We start from the raw sequence: 12,694 nt of genomic DNA on the forward strand, positions 1-12,694 counted from the left end.
GTACGATTTGATGGTGCATTTAGCGGTTAACAAGTTCGTTCGCACGCCGCAATTCTTATCATTCGCGCGATCGATCGCTCGTTGTTCGCCGCGAGAGAAGAAGGTCGCGCACGCGAGAGCGGAAGAACTGTGAAAAGTTCGAAGGTTCCACGCGTAAGCCGGAAGGTCCGGGAAGCCGGTAGGGTCGATTGAAAATTCCCTAGACTGTCTTTACGCTATTCGCCCTCCCGCCTCCCCCGTAGTATCGCCAAGGGTGGAGAAATATGCGCGCTTGCGCTTGTGTGTGGTCCGCTCTCATCGTGCACGACGGCACGTGGTCCGTCTGTGTTCGAGGGTCGATGTGAGCGTCGGTCACGTATTTATGAGCTTTCTCTACGCCGTCTGACTTTAAATTAAGTCCCGTAGCTCTCGAGACGCTCCGGGTTAATTCTATGACGCATGAATACTTCAGCGACGCGTCCTCATTGAGCGTGCTGCGGAGTTTTGGTCGCGGTCTTTCTCGCCGGCTATGACCGCGTATAGAATAACGAAGAGGGGCGAAGGGAAGTGCGCTCTGGATTTTCATTCGAACAGGGACACGGTATTTTTATGGAAGTCGCGATGCATTCTGTACGAATGAAATTAATACTCCTCTCTCTCTCTCTCTCTCTCTCTCTCTCTCTCCCCCCCCCCCTCCTAGCCTCGCGAGAACTCACTCGAGACGATCTCTTCGCTCGCTGCTCGTCAAGTCTGACACAGGAGCTCGACATTTTTCACTTGTGGCTTCTTCCAACGTGGAGTTGCACTGCATCTCTCAAATCGGAGACTTAATTTTGATATGATTTGGAAGGATATCGTGGTAGTGATGCTACAATTGCCACATCGTTGAACCATATTCGTCTCTGTATAAAAGATGTCGAAAGGATTTTAATAATGCGATGCTCGCACCGGTGTAAACCGGGGCACACAGACGAGGGGAGTTGTATCATCAATGTAACGAATATCTCAAGTTTGTCAAGTGCGGCTATATCCCATTACGCGAAGAGACCTCCTCGGCGATTTGCCGAGCGCGCGGCATGCGTTCAATCGCGACAATAGTGACGCCCATACTGTAACGTGAATGTGCTCGTAGCGGCGAATGGGAAGACGTATTCCGGCTTCTGGGATACTCGTTGAGAGTGCGCTCATCTAATAATAATATCCTCGGCGATACAAATGTACGCGAGCGTAAAACGAGCCATCGTATCACTGCCTATCATATAATTATTCCGAGCAAGTACTTGGGATAATTAATGTAATTTCTACTCTTACCACGAAGCGGTACTTAATGCAATTATAATCATCAATTAATCATTAGCCTACTAATGCCCGATCAATAACTACACGGCGCTCTGCGTTCGCCGCGTAGCCGCATTCACGCAAAATTAATCTCCGAAGAGTGCTACCGTTGCAATCGGCCTGGTATTACACGCGCGCTGCCGTAAACCGTCATGGCGCCGTTATAAATCATCGGTTAATGAAAACTCACGTTAAATACTCCCGCGGTCATAATCGATTATTAACCGATGGGCAAACGCGATGAGCTGTGCTCGCCGCTCGTCCAAATTGCCCGGCGACTTCGACGATTTCAGCTATGTTTATGGACTTTACACGGCGAGGGGGTGAGAGAGGGAGGGCGTGTATCGATTACTGCGAGATCGCACGGACTTCCGCCGTGACTCTCTTCGCGAGACGAAATTATCGCGATCTTCGAGAATCGGACGATCGAGCTCGCCAACGCAGGAAAGGCAATGGCCTGAGGAGAGTAGGAGAGAAAGAGAGAGAGAGCCGATTTACAAGGGTAGCAACGGCGGGTACTACGAATGATGTATTGGAAGTAACTGCGGCCAATAAAAATCAAGCGTTTTCTCTGGCCCGTGTGATTTGTGGCCGATAAATCAAAGGGACCGCACTTCTTACGCGCGCCACTCAAGCGAAAACGCGCGGAAACGCGTTCGATGCGCTCTCGCCTTCCCCTTTCTTAATTCGGACGCAAAGCGTGCACGAAATTTGCCGTTCGCGATATTACCGTCGTCCGGATTGTGTGCACTTTTGAAACTTCCTATAGAGGAATATAAGGAATCGATGCTCGTTCTCTCTATCCGTCTATTATGAGCATTACTGATATGTGAGCTGAATAAATCATATTAATAAGCGAAAATGTACTTGCGGAATATATGCATATATTCCTTCTCCAAAGTTGGAATTTCTCTCTTCCCCCCCCCCCCTCTCTCTCTCTCTCTCTCCCTCTCCTCTCGGGGAAGCAATCGGGTTCGGATCACTCGAGATAAATAAAAGAGAAGAATCGCGTTCGCATCGATTGGCGCTAATTAGATTCGTTAGCTCAGATATACATTCGTAATACTCGGAAGTCGGAAAGTTATCCAAATCCGATGCCGATACTCGATAGGACGCGCCTCGTTCGTTCGGGGCGCTGCTGGAGAGGAGGGAGGAGATCTCGCGAAGGATGCGAGGCGAAATTCGCGCACTCGCGAGTTCTCCGCAATCGAGATGTCTCGCTGCGCAACAACGTCGTCGCGGGTCCGTCTGGCAGGGCGGCGCGATGAATCATTTGATTACCGGAAAACTTATGATTTCCACTCTCAGCGGAGGGCAATTTACAAGATTGGTGGCGCGGCGCTATAATGCGATAGCGTCGCTACCGCTTCGGGGAAAGCGGCGGCCGGTGTATGCTCGATGCTGTGGGAGGAGAGAATGGCTGGAGGGAGAGAGGCAGAGAGAAACGGCAGAGCGCCAGAGAAAGCTCTCGCGCGCGCGAAAGAGAGAGAGAGAGAGAAACAGAGAAAGAGCGAGAGAGAGAGAGAGAGAGGGAAAGCGCGATGTAGAGGGACGCACGACGAAGGGTGAGAAGGGCAGGAGGGCGAGATGGACCGGGGTGTTTCCCCCGCGCTCGCTGTTTGTGTTTTTAATTTTCCCGGGCCGTTTTGTATGCAGATATCTAGCGTAATTTATCCAGAGCGGGGGGCAGGAACGGCGTGACGGAGGAGTGTACGTGTGGCGAGTAGCCAGCCTCGGCCATGTACCGGCCGCTTGTGTCGACGAGGTTTTCGCCGCCGCTACCACTGCAGTTGAAAACTTGATGGAATCTTCCACTGTCGCGTCGCGATACCGGGCGCGAAGCGCCGCCGTTGTTCCCCCGTGATCGATGCGGAGAATTTTCAGCGCGAGTAACAGGTAACTGCGCTCTGGCGTTTTTTTTTAATTCGCCATTTTTATTACTTTCCTGGGCGATTATAAAGGATGTTGTGGAAACGATTTTTACATTCGCTCGATTGTAACGATCTGTCGTTTATTGTCGTTATGCACGATGGAAAATCAAATTAGTTTCTCATTTGTGAAAATATTGTAGGATTTATTAAAGATGGTAACAGAATCCTTTATTTCGGATAATAATATCCAATAGATAGTAGAACAGAAAGTCACAAACTCGCAAACTCGAACGCTAACTTGATGTCGGGTGTCTTATTTAAACAGTTCGACTACAACTGAACTCTCTGAGCTCCTGTGAGATCGTTCTTATAGAAAATCATACATACGCGCACACATTCATTTTATTTTCGACGAACGATCGAAGAATTGTTTTTCCACGTTGAAAACCGCCGGTTGTTGTATCGGTTTATCATTCGATCTCTCTTTGATTGCTCTCGCGACATCGGCTCGCGCGTCGACTTGTCTCTTGATGCTGCTCGCGATAACTCTTCTCTTATGACATAATAATCACACCGATTTCCTCTTATAACGCCGCTTGTCTAGGAAAACATCTTTTCATTCTCTCACGCATACATTTACATCCCCACAATATTAACCAGATATTCAAGTTTTTTGTGTAATTTTTCTAAATTTCGTCGCTCGATATTGTGTTTTATTAGTTTAATATTTATGTGCAGTTACCTGTTTTTCTAATCTTACCTTGTTCCTAATTATTACATGTCACTTTGAGAAATCTGTTTACGACACTCTCGAGTCGCGTCATTATTAGTTTTATTCGCTGGACGGTTTGACGGAATGAAACAGCGCGCCGAGAAAAAGTAGTCAACAACTGCAGAGATAGCACCAGAGATAATGATATTAAATCATGACAGTCAGGCAAGAAGTTGGGGTCAATTTATCAATGATTATTCGCGCAAAAGCTACGTCCACGGATAAATAGCTGGCGTTCTTCTGATCGGTCAGTCGCTCCTTTTTTCGTCCGTCTGCAACGTTCTCTCGTCTGCTGGTCAAATTTAGTTCTTTCCTAACGGGTTTTTTTTTTTTTTTTGCGATAATCACATTTACATCGTTTTGTTGTATCAGTGAACTTCGGGAGCTTTCCGCTTAGAGGTACTGACTAAAAAATCACCCTAATTTGCGATACGTCATGAATACTGGCGAAGATGTTTCGCCGATACAGCTCCCGTAAGTCGCTACATAAAGAAACGTTTGGCTCACGGTTTCGCTCACAAATCAACGGCAATGCCGAGCGAGACGGAATCGATATCCGGTACAGTTTTGCCGCGCGACACTATAATTCCCCAGAGAGAGAAGGAGAGACGACGAGAGACAGAGACGAAAGAGAGAGAGAGAGAGAGAGAGGGGGAGGCTGCGATCGTATTTGCTAGGGGTCTCCTAATACCCACCTACGAGCAGGATCGGTTCGCTCGAACGAGGACGACACCTCGGGGTGGTTTTTCTCCGGATTGGCCGGAAGACGCCGGCACATTACTGAAGGAACACCGTTGGCCGAAGACGCGTTACGGGCAAGAACTTAATTATCTGCGAAACAATAGCCGGGGAATTATGATTATTACCCTCCGGAACGGCTTTACGCGCGAGCCGACGCGCGGCCTGAGCGGCAGAGAAGCTCGGGGAGGGGGGATGCGCTCTATATCCGCGGTGATAAAAGTTGCGAGAACGTAAATAGAGAGATCCGGTCTCCCCTCTCTCTCGTTTTCTCAGGGCCACCCTTCGTGAGCGGAATCGCGAGTCGCGCTACCGATCCTTCCGTCTCACCCGTCGCGACCTTCTTCCTTATCCGGCTGCGGAACAAGCTGCAACAGTATCCTGTTTTAAGCCCAATCTATATTCCCTCTCAGCCGAAATCCCATTGCTAAGTGGGATTTCGTCTTGACAGATCCTAAATTACCTTCCACGTTATTCCTCGGAGCGCACGGGAGCGGGAGCTGTGCGCGGATCTTTCGAGCGGAGTGTCAACCGGCAGCGCGGCGCGACGCGGCGCGGCGCTTCATCTCGCGTGCAAATCAGAAATTTTCATAACTACGCGAGCCGCGAGAGATCCGCAAGACGGCGTCTCGAGACGCACGAGGAGGAGCTGTGCCTGTTCGCTCGATGCGCGCGAGCTAAATCGGCTGAGATCTTTGATGAAGAAGACGTGTGTACGTTCAAACGTACGTCGTCGGGGCGTGCATCCGTTGAATATTGATCGGCCACTTGTTCGGGCCACGAACATCGCGGACTAACCGTGAAGAAAGACGCGCGCGTAATCAACGATTCGCATCGCGTGGCGAACTTGTCGAGTGATGTTTCGTCTGTTTACCGATCGCGTAGACGAGCGCGCGCGCTCGTCGCGATGATAGGCGCCGGGCGATAATCGATATCGAATTCGAATCAGCCGGCTGGAGCCCGGTCGGAATCGGCGCGTTCGCGGTCGCCGCGACGTTATCTCAATCGAGCGGCGGCGGTAACTTTTAACGAGCAGAGCAGTTCGCCGCACAGCGAGCCGGATAAGAAGCGACGTGAGACTTGTTTACGAAAGTCGCTGTAGCGCGAGCGGGGTCAAACCGGGTGGTTCCGTCGGTGCTCCTTGAAACCGATGCAAATGAAACCCCGCGAAATTGGTTCCAAAGAGATTTATCCGTTTAAACGGCGTCGTCGCTCGTGCGTGAGGCATCGCCTCGCCCGAGAGGGATCAGACGCGCTCTCGCCGACCGGCGGCAGCATCTCTCGGGCTGGTGGTCTCGCGACCGTGATGCTGTCTGGGAAATATGATAATGCCCGTGGCGACGACAAGACGGATGGCCTCCGCGATTCCCGCGTTCGCAACCCCCCCCCCCGGTCCCGACCCGCTGATTGGTCGTTGGCCCGCGCTGAAGCGAATCTTCCGACGGATCCGCGGTTTTTCGCGGCATATCACGAGCGCGGTCCGGCTCGTATTTCATCCCGGCCTGCCTCTGTTTTTCTGTCTGTTGACTGCGCGGCGGTTCTCTCTTTCCGAGCGGCGGCGGCGGCGGCGGCGGCGGCGGCAGAAGCGATAATTCTCAGGAGAACTTGGAACGCGGAAGAAGCCCCTTCGTCGTGGAAGCGAATTGATGAACGGAGACGATCGACGGACTCTCCAATTCCGCCGCGTTTGCGCAAATAGGATTATTTTTGTTTGCGGAGGAACCCGCTCCCGTGATCGATGGAATCCCGCGGGAGCGGGAGGGCCGCGCCGAGTTTTTAAACGTCGCATCATGAGCGAGCGTCAAGTCGCGCGAAATATATTGTTACACACATTCAACAAAAGTTCTGCACCGCATTATTATCTTACGTTCCCGCGCCGCGCCACGCCGGGCTGGCCCGGCGTCATCAATTTTCCCGCCGTTAGACAACTCTTCTGACAAGTTGCTGAGGCAAACATCTCATCGCTTAGGTTCATCATTCTTCCGTCGTTTAGTGGGATTGCTACTTTTCGTTTTCGACAGAAGAAAACGAAAAGTTTCGAACAATCGTGATCGATAACACATTAATATCGTTACGAGTGACTGTGTAAGAAGGGGTAGGGGGAGTAGGAAGTAAGCCAGAAACGGGCAAAGAAACGGGCATTTCCGTCGTTGAATTCTACGCGCCCGCGACATCTTCTATAAATTTTACCCAAATTTCCGCCCCTCTTCCTTCGGAGGATCCACACGCAGTCTTGCGGTATTTACGAGCTTCTTTCTTTCTCCTTCAGTCGCATTTGACGGTCGCCCAAAGCCCAAAGCTTGTGTGTGTGCAAAGGCTTCATCGAGACGTGTACGTCGCGTTGTTAAAAATTTCTAGCAACATCTGGCGGAATTCGAAGGAGAACGCGAGCTCGGTTATCGTCAGCTGAGACTTACTTCGCCGGAGAGACGAACGATAATCGATAAGCGAGGCTAAGCTATCAATGTCGCGAACTCTGCATCAGTCTTATTCCACTCGGGATACTCGCACGGGGACCAACTTCCGACGGATCCTACGGTGTACAAGAAGAGCGCGCCTCTCCGCGCACGCGGGGAGTGTGTGTGTGTGTGTGTGTGTGTGAGTTAGCGAAGTGAGTTTCCTACGCGACGGCAGCCGAATCGCTGACCCGACGGCGTCGTCGCGGGATTCCAATTAATCCCCTGTCTCTCCCCCGCTCAACCCTCGCATCCCGCAATCGTGCTATCCCTTTGCCCTCATTGATCCGTCTTTAACCTCCTCCCCATTCATTCGTTCGTCCGCTCCACCCACTCGCCAACTTACAACTCGCTTGTCCGACTCAGCCCGCGATCTTAATTCGCGCGTCTTCGAATCGCCCGACGGCGCTCGCTCGCTTGCGGCGACCTTGCGACTATAATCGAGAAAATCCGCGACCGCGCGTCGGCGGATGCGCGACGCAACGCGATTACACTCCGCGTGCGATAGCCGCGCAGGTTCCCCGCGACGAAGTCCGCGTCGTTGCCCCTATCGGCCCCTCTTCTCCCACCAAATCGGATAATGCGAATAACTAGATTATACACATATATAGTACAGAGGCTTTTTTTACGCGGTCGTTCGGCGGCATCAACTTCACGTTATTCACGCGACGCGCGTTCGCGCTCGCTCGTCGCCGCCGTCGCGGACCCTCTCTCGCGGAAATACGTCTTCATTTACGCCGCCGTAACTTTTTAATGGTCGCGCCCGGCGAGAGTGGCCGGGAGAGCACCGCCGGCTGTAACCGCGCTACATCGCGCTGTGATCCTGCGAATGTGCGCATTCGCGCGCGACGAGCGCGCGCGATATTACGGGCGAATCGAGGCTAATGGGTGACCCGGGCGGGTGAATACTTCAAGGGAGACTCCCGACCGATGACATAATGCGCCGCTCGAATCGGCGATCGGGATTCGGACGATTATCCGGCCGCGCCCCGGTAACGCATGGATTCGCGCGCGCGCGCGATGTGTCCTTTCTGAAACGCGCGTAATTCCGCGCGTCGTGGTGCGCGTCATCTCGCCACCGGTAGAAACCAATTTGGGCGGAAGTAGAAGTTGTGCAGGCCGTTTAGCGCCGCGACACTAAATTATAAGTTATTAGGGGGACTTTTCTACCGGTTAATTCCGAGTACATTTCGCCGGAGAGTCGGCCTAATTTGTAGCTTAACAACACGGAAACACTTTATATTTATCGTCTACTTACAGCGTACTTATTCTACAGCGTTAATCATCCCCCGGTAGACCTGCAAGATTCAGCCGGTTTTTCGCCCCCTTGAAAGTAGAAACTAGTACTTTTGTGCAGCTGTAGTAAATTTAGCGCGACGGCGGGCGGCGCGCGCGTCGCGCTGCCTTTTTTGTGTTTTTCCGCTTTCTCTCTCTCTCTCTCTCTCTCTCTCTCTCCCTGCAGCGAGCGATCGTCGTAAACCTTTTTAACATTAATGAGAACGATATACCGCGGGAAAGCCGAGCGCGGTAGCCGCGACAAAGGCGAAATGCAGAGTGCATAAAGACCAGAAATAATTAACATCTCCGAGCGAGCCGCAAATTGAAATTTGCGTGCGACCGAATCCGCTCGCGCGCGCGCGCGCGCGCGCCGGATTTTTCATCAATTCCGCGTCGGCCGCGAGAGACTCATACGCCCCGACGGCCGGTTCTCTGCGATCGATGCCTATTAATACCCCGACGGCGCGCAGCTCTCGACGTCCGGCCGAGATAGAATGACATCGAGCATGTTTGGCATCGATTATTGATTTTATCATGCGGCGGTAATGACAAGCGCCGGACAGCCGCGCGACGCCTTGTTGCGAATGGCCGTGGTGCGCGCAAACGACCGCAAATGTTCGACGATCCGCGTATAACGGGCGCATAATGCGCGCGCCCATTCGTCGCACTCGTGCATCCATCTTCGAGCGTGCCCGGATTTAGGAGCATGCGACGCAGTCTCGCCGATAGCACGCCGCGTTCCAGCGATATACAAATGACGATCCCGCGCGCGCGCGTGACCGTCGAATTACGGTCTCTCGTTTACGCTCTCGCCGACGCGATCAAACGGCGTACCGCCGCCCGCGCCCGCGCCGCTCCTCTCGCTCTCTTTCCCTACTCGGTAGCATGCAGCCACGAAGCAGTCAATTAATCGCGCGACGGGGAATCTGCCGAACGATGCTGCTCTCGCGCGAATCATCGGCGTCTTCGACGGCGGCGCTCGTCGAAGACGCGAGAACGCGGCAGCGGGGAAAAGCGGGCAGGGAGAGAGATGGACGGAAATAAATAACGCGATCGAGACTGGGGAAGGAGCGCGAGCGCGTCATTATATTCATTAGAGCTCGTCCAAGCAGATAAAAGTTACCGGATATAATGGTGCTCCGTGTTATTAATGATCCCCGGTAATCTCTCCGCCTCTTTCCCATCCTTTTCCTCCCCTCTGGCCCCCGGTATCTACGCCCACGACCGAACTTCCTCCCGTACATTCGCGGCCCCGAATTTGTTTGAAACCCCATCCTGCGCCGGCATTAAGGTCCGCTCGATTCATTCGGGCTATTATCCTTAACTACATTCCAGCGGCCACACGAGCCACCGTTTCCCGGGATTGTTTCAACCGTGATATTTCGCAGATATCTCTCGTCACGGGAGAGGAGAAAAGAGCGGAGAGAATTCTCTTCTGCGTTTATTGTACACGGGATGTGGAGAGCTCTTACCGCGCGACTTTTGCCATTCAGATTCCGTGAGTGAGTTTCGGTACGAACAGCTCGTGTGTTACAAATTCGACCGGGTATTTATTTATATTTCCTTAAAACCCGCTGGCTGTGTGCTTGACGTGGCGAGAAATTTTCATAAAATTTCGAGAGATTTTCTATCGAATCTTAAATTTACAGTTTCGAGAAAAGAGTCTGAGAACTATCATTAATATTCTATCATCATTTAATAAATCATCATCTGTGAATCTCTCTTTGCATCGCTCGTCAACTAGCAATATTCCGTTAGTTTGTAGTATTCATCTTGTGCAAGAAAAAACGTCGCGATCCACATACTCGGATAATTGTCTAAGAATATCTGTATTTAATCATCCGAATTTCCTCGCGAACGATACTCGCTTAAAACGAAATTATTATACACCGTCGATACGTGTCTCTTGGCACGTATCGTTTCGTCTCGTTCCGCTTCGATGTCGAGAATGTATAAAAGGGGAGCCATTAGTTCCTCCTTTTTCTCGAATTTCTTATTCATCGTCTTACTTGTGCGGCGTCGTGTCGCTCGATAATCCTCTTCGTTCTCTTTTGTATCGCTCGGAGCAGGACGAGAGAGTCCTCCGTGCCGTATCGTGTGCTGTCGCGCTGAAAGGAAGCGTAAGTCGTGATAGGATAACGTGATGCTAATTAAGAAACATAGCTACGAAGACCGTAGCTATGTGCCGGTGTATCCCCGATCGCCTTCATTCCGCATCTATCTCACGTTTCGTATTGCTCCTGGAGGGTTCTGAATATCTTCGTTATTCAGACACCTCGTCCTCGTCCCATCCGGCGGCAGTCGAAGACGAATGATTTTCGTCCTTATTCCGGGCCGATCGCGCGCGCTGCCATGTGCGTTCCTGCCGGCGGAGAGCGGGTGTCATTAGCATAATCACGCATCTTTGTGAAGTTCGCGAAAATCTCCCAGGTAACGGTCGACAGCTGTAGATAAATGGCTCTTCCTGAGATCTCAGGACCGTTCGTTCGTTCGTTCGTTCGTTCGTTCGTTCGCTCGCTCGCTCGCCCGCCCGCTCAAACGGCCTATATACCAGCCAGCGGCGCCATTGTAGCGACGAATGGGCGTCGTAAAGAGTTTAACAACGCCGCGTCGAGAACAGAAAGTTTCCCTTAAGACCCTTACGGAATCGTTAACTGCGCGTATTTTAGAGCAGTTGTAAAGACGGCGACGGCGAGGAGAGTGCGAATAGGGTGACCGGTGGAATTGGAATCAGTCCTCATCGAGGATGCTTTAGAAATACACTCGTAGTCAGTTTGTCACGCGCGCGGCCAGCACGCTGACGTGCGCGCGTTTACTCTTTGACACTTCGTAAACAATTGTATGGTCGTAATAAGCGGAGTCGCGGCAACATTTTACGTTTACCCCATGAAATTCTCAGCGAGTACCTTAACGATATCTCTCTCTCTCTCACTCCCTCTCTCTCTCTCTCTTTCTCTCCGCCTGTTTATACTCTTACTGGAGAGAGAGAGAAAGAGAGAGAGAGAGAGAGAGAGAGAGAGAGAGAGAGAGAGAGAGAGAGATCTCGGGGCGTACTAAAGAAGGCACTGCAGTTAAAAATTTCACGGTAAAGTAAAGTAGAAGCGGCACTCCTTCTCCTCGGATACCGGAAAGCCTTTCGGACCAATAGCGCGCGTGTGCGCGGAAGAGACGAGATACAGGGACCAGGATGATGCGATTAAAGATTCAAGTGTAACGGCAAAAATGTCGAGATTTTTCAGCGCGAGACAGTCGCGAGGTGGTATCGTTCCCGCTGTTTGGCGCGGTCCACGTCTGAAATCCGTTTAGAGTTGGGAAACTTCGTCCCGCTTTGTCGCGCGCCGCGACGTCGGCCGGAAGTGCCGTCGGCGGAAGTTGACCGGCGAAAGAACAGAGCCTTTCCGGGGAAACGAATATTTATCCGAATGGATGGACGCGCGCTAGGATCCTAACTACTGCGGAGCTGTCCTCGGTAGATAACTCCGAGGCTAGGCACCCACCAGCAGTCGCGAGCACAGACACATTCGTATTACTTAGCTCGGCGATAAACTCACCCCCGAGACCTGTAAACCCCTGAACTCCCTCCCGATGGTCCAAGCTGCATTTTCGCCAGCATTAAACTGCCTGATTTGTCGACTCCGGCTACAGACTTCCGAGTTGGCCCCTATTATCCTCCGGGTCCATCGAGACCAGGGAACTACGTGCGACTACGTATACATCTGTAATGATACACGCGCGAACGGCTGCCTCGACACCGACTTCCGGCTGGGAGCGAATCATTTTCTTCGGCTGCCTTGAAACACAGATGGGGTGAATATTAATTGATCCCACACGGCCGCGAGTTCAGAATGGCGGCCGCGAGACGAGCGGCGGAGGGTGCAGCATTTTTTCGCGATTTCACGACAACGCTGCAAACAAACAACGCACCCGTCGAATATGCCCACCTCCCTCTCTCTCTCTCTCTCTCTCTCCCTCTCTCTCTTTCTCTCTCTCTCTCTCTCTCTCTCTCTCTCTCTCTCTCTCTCTCTCTCCTTTGTTGCTCGACGTTACGAATTAGTAACCGGCGAATTCACGGCGCGCGAAGCGCACATCCGGAATTCTTCACGAAGCATCCATCGCGGCCGTGCTCGGTTCATTAGCGGCCCTTCGCGAGGCGTCGAATGGTCACTATTGAATGGGCCGCGCGCGTTCATTTCGCGACTTAATTGGACCAACGGCTGGAGCGCAGGGGCTGTGAAGGAGAGGGCAGGATCCGCGGACTCTTC

This window comes from Harpegnathos saltator, unplaced genomic scaffold, assembly GCF_003227715.2.
Source record: "Harpegnathos saltator strain DR-91 unplaced genomic scaffold, Hsal_v8.6 scaffold171, whole genome shotgun sequence".
NCBI lineage: Eukaryota > Metazoa > Arthropoda > Insecta > Hymenoptera > Formicidae > Harpegnathos > Harpegnathos saltator.